The sequence below is a fragment of the Dipodomys spectabilis genome, unplaced genomic scaffold (genome assembly GCF_019054845.1).
Source record: "Dipodomys spectabilis isolate Male_0828 unplaced genomic scaffold, ASM1905484v1 ptg000391l, whole genome shotgun sequence".
In the NCBI taxonomy this organism is placed as follows: domain Eukaryota; kingdom Metazoa; phylum Chordata; class Mammalia; order Rodentia; family Heteromyidae; genus Dipodomys; species Dipodomys spectabilis.
This window is the reverse complement of record NW_024871068.1, coordinates 1,459,962-1,464,499: the sequence shown is the minus strand read 5'-3', so window position 1 is coordinate 1,464,499 and position 4,538 is coordinate 1,459,962. Positions and strand designations below refer to the sequence as shown.

Here is a 4,538-nt window from a genome sequence, read left to right as displayed (position 1 = left end):
TGTTCACATGGAAGTCTACTAGTGGTTCAATTGATAGAGCTTCTCTTTGAGCTTTGTGTTGTGTGTTGTGTGTGTGTGTGTGTGTGTGTGTGTGTGTGTGTGTGTGTGTGTGTGTGTGTGTGTGTGTGTGTGTGTGGCTAATTGGAAATAGGAGTTCCAAGAACTTTCCTTCCCTTCTGGGCTAACACTGAACCATGATCTGCAGATCTCAGCCTCATGATTAGCTAGGATTACAGATGTGATCCATAAACAAAGGGCTGAAAAAGTAGTCTTTTAATAAATTCATTTAAAGGAAGTATGAAAACAGCACCATTACTTAAAATTCAATCACCCCTGAGTATCCTCATGGAATGGGCTCGAGGACCCCCACCAATAACAACATCTTCACACACTCAAGTTCTTTATATAAAATAGTATTTGTATAGAACCTACAAATAATCTGCCACACACATTCAAGTGTCTCTACATGACATCATACTTATTAACAGGTACATGCTATGTAGCCAGTGGTTTTACTATAGAGTACAGTACAAGTATATGAGAAGAAAATAGTGTATAACTATTTCCCTTGACAAGCCACATTTGGCGGAATGTACAGTGTTGGCATGTGCAGAGACAATAGCAGGTGAATTAAAGGTGAACCTGAAGATGAAAACTGGCAGGAATCGAGACGAGAAACATGCGAGGAGGTGGAGAAGGAATGGGTTAAGGCCTGAGGCATTTGGAACTTGCGGACTGGAGAAGAGGAGCCAGTGGCCCAATTAACAGTACTGGGGAAGGAAAAGGGATGAAGAGGAAGGATTAATTCACATATATTTGTTCTTATCCTGTCAAGATTTATTTAGCTTCCTTCAGAATTGAAGTTCTAAGAGAATTATCAGAATTCTCAAGTCCAGTCCTTACTAAGTCAGAAATGGATTTCATCTCACAACAAGATGGTAATCACAAAAATATTCAACAGCTCCATGGAAGTTTTAAAGGGTAATATCAATCAATGACTTGAATTACCTTGACAAGGAAGACACCTGTAAGGGTTTATGGGTGAGTAACTTCAAAAACTTCAACAATGACAACTGGCTCTTAACAACCCAACACTCATCATGAAGCAAGGAGCTCTTCCTTCAATGTTGTCTTTTCCATTTTTTGTGAAGCAAGATTACCATATTGTTCTCTGTAATTTAAGAGACAGTGTCGAGAAAGAGAATGGATAAGTTTGAATCACCTCTTGATGACAAGAAAGCTGAAGCAATTTGATTGTCTCATGACTGTCTCATTGACCAAGGGGCAAAAAGGGTAGTCACAGTTGAGTGGCATTTTCCATCCACACTCCAAATGCATTTCTACTTTCTTCTGCCTGTTCTGAATCCACATAAGCTAGCTTATATTGACAGCATCAGTAAAGACTGACTAGCCCCGGAGGATTGGCAGGGATGGGATGGTGTGCAAAAGGCGGAAGTGACCAGGAGGCCTGAAAAGAAGGGAGGGCTGAAGTGAGAGAACCACTGCTAATCCCTCTTCAAAAAATCCCTCAATGGCTGAACCAATCTTTTCTGTTTCTATGTCTCAAATGCTGTAATTTCTGTAATGAATGCTGAGAGTCACTTAAAATCATAAGCTCTGCCCCTAAGTTTCTTGTCAATTATAGGCCTACGTCAACTCTTGTCCCCACAGGCAAAAAATATGTTCCTCCGGCCACCATGGTGGACCTAGAGCCTGGAACCTTAGACTCAGTGAGATCAGGACCATTTGGCCAGAGCTTCAGGCCAGACAACTTCATATTTGGTATGTCATCATGGTCTATGGGTCCTAACATCCAGGCACTCCAGTGCTGGGCTGAGCCTTCATACACCTAGATATTGTCCTCAGCTAACCCACCTATTCCAGTCCACTGGAGTCATGCCCCTGGCCACTCAGACAGCTCAGATAAGTGCCACTCTTCAAGCACTCTATGACAAAGTAGCCTCTAAAGGGAAAGATCAGCAATCAGGGAAAGCCTCCAACAAGGTTTCAGCGCTGCTGGTCATTTCAAAGGCCCGGCAATAACAGAGAACTACTTCAGGACACCAGAAAGCAAAGCACAGCTATGTGTGAGCAAGGTGCAGACAAGTGCTTGCAGCTTAGCTTTCCTATGATCACACTGTGCTCCTGTCCCTCCTGTGAAAATAACTACATTTCCAGTATTGAGGCAGGCTCTGTTCTTCATTTCTACAAGTAGTTGATTTGGGTTAAAATGTATCTTCCTCCATATTGTCTTTATTTCTTTAGAACCTGGGTGATTTGTAGGGTCCCAGATACATTGAAAACATTTCCTTTATTTCACCAAAGTTATCTAAAGTAAAAGCAAAGGTTGGCTCAGAAGAGTCCTATTGTCTTCATAATACAAATGTCACAGTAAATATTCTTGGAGTGTGTGTCTCATCATGTCTGATAGGCCAGAGCGGGTCAGCCAATAACTGGGCCAAGGGCTACTACACAGAGGAAGCCGAGCTGGTGGAGCCGGTACTGGATGTGGTGAGGCGGAAGTCAGAAAGGTGTGACTGTCTACAGGGTTTCTAGCTGGCCCACTCCTTGGGAGGTGGCACCAGGTCAAGTATGGGCACCCTGATTCTCAACAATATTCAAGAAGGGTACCCAAACCGCATCATGAACACCTTCAGTGTCATGCCCTCCCTGAAGGTGTCAAACACAGTGCTGGAGCCCTACAACACGATCTTCTCTGTCCACCAGCTGGTGGAAAATGCAGATGAAACTTTCTGCATCGACAACGAGGTCCTGTACAACATCTGCTTCTGTAACTTGAAGCTGCCCATGCCCAACTATGGTGACCTGAACCACCTGGTGTCAGCCACCAACAGCGGGGTTACCACCTGCCTGTGCTTCCCTGGCCAGCTGAATGCAGACCTGCACAAGCTGGCCTTGAATATGATGCTCTTTCCCGCCTGCACTTCTTCATGCCTGGCTTTGTGCCCCTGACCAGCCATGCCAGCCAGCACTACCATGCTCTCTCAGTGCCCGAGTTTCACCCAGCAGATATTTGACGCTAAGAACTTGATGGTCACCTGTGATCTCCGCCATGGCTGCTACCTGACAGCGGCTGCCATCTTCCGAGGCTGCATGTCCATGAAGAGGTGGATGAGCAGATGCTCAACGTGCAGAACAAGAACAGCAGCTACGTTGGAGACTGGATCCCCAACAATGTGAAGACGGCTGTGTATGACATCGCCCCTTCCCTCCCCCCCCCCACATGGACTCACGATGTTGGCCACCTTCATCGGCAACAACATGGCCATCTAGGATCCCTTCAAGTGCATCTCAGAGCAGTTCAGTGCCATGTTCCAGTGCAATGCATTCTTGCACTGGTACATAGGTAAGGGCATAGATGAAATGGAGTTCACTGAAGCTGAGAGCAATATCAATGACCTGGTGTCCGAGTACCAGCAGTGCCAAGATGCTACTGCTGATGAACAGGGGAAATTTGAAGAAGACTTGGTGGAGGAACTAGTTTAAGACTTCCCATTGCTAGCAGTGCAACAGGAGTGTCAGAGCCTGCCTACTTCTCAAATTAATGGTGCTTTCCTGAGCTCCTGTTGTCCTGCAGTGGGATTCTTGCTGTGTATCATTATGCACAGCCTTTCCTGTCAGGAACTCACGGGTGGTGAATGTAAAAATACAGATTACTTTTAAATACGATTGTATGAAAGCCTTATTTATATAAATAAAGAAGTATACATTTTATACTCTTAGTCCTTATTCTTCTTAAGAATCCCTTTTATTCTTTCAATGTATTTGAAATATAAAGTTGGCCAGCAGGATTTAATCTTAGCAATATAGGACTGGTGCTCAAGAGGAGTTTCAAATTCATGGTGTTCCTGCTATTTTGAAGAGGAGGATGACAAACGCCAATATTTTTTATTTTCCCTGGCCCAGTTTTAAAGTTAGCAATCTCTCAATAGCATGCCAGTAGCAAAAAAGCAGGTTGAAGAGAAAGAAAACCAAATCTAGATGTTACAATTTTCCTAGTACCAATTTGATGTTTGTAGTACTGAAATGATTGACGTTCAAGGCTTGTCTGGGCACTGAGGTAGCAGGGCCTCTTCCTCCTTTATTCTGACACAGGACTGGCTATACCTGCCACCCATTACACATTCCTCTTTGGGAATGGAACCACAAAAGGCAGGTATGAATACTGGCCATTACAGATCTAATTCTCCTTCACACAATGGTAGGTTCTTGTCTCATGCCCCATCAGAGGGATTGCAGTCACATTCCCCAGAAACAGTAGCAGGAACCCCGATCCCTGTGCTTACAGTTCAGTTTACAGTGAAGCAGAACTCACAGGATGAGTGCAAGATCTTGGTTGCCAGGGTAGTTTCTCAAGGCATCTGGCAACATTAAGAACAGAAGTGAGTCTAGCTGTTTGAGGGAGTGAAAAGCTGACCAGCCCCATAGTGTATCAAGAACTGCTTGATTCTCTCCTTCCAAGTGAAGGAGAGAAGGGGAGACATGGCCCAATGACCCATTCTCATACTCACTTTTCC

The 4,538-nt window shown here is 44.5% G+C and overlaps 1 pseudogene; it reads left to right on the top strand.

Moving 5' to 3' along the window:
* Positions 1-590: 590 nt before the first annotated feature.
* LOC122096802 lies at positions 591-3,507 on the top strand (annotated as a pseudogene).
* The last annotated feature ends 1,031 nt before the right edge of the window (positions 3,508-4,538 follow it).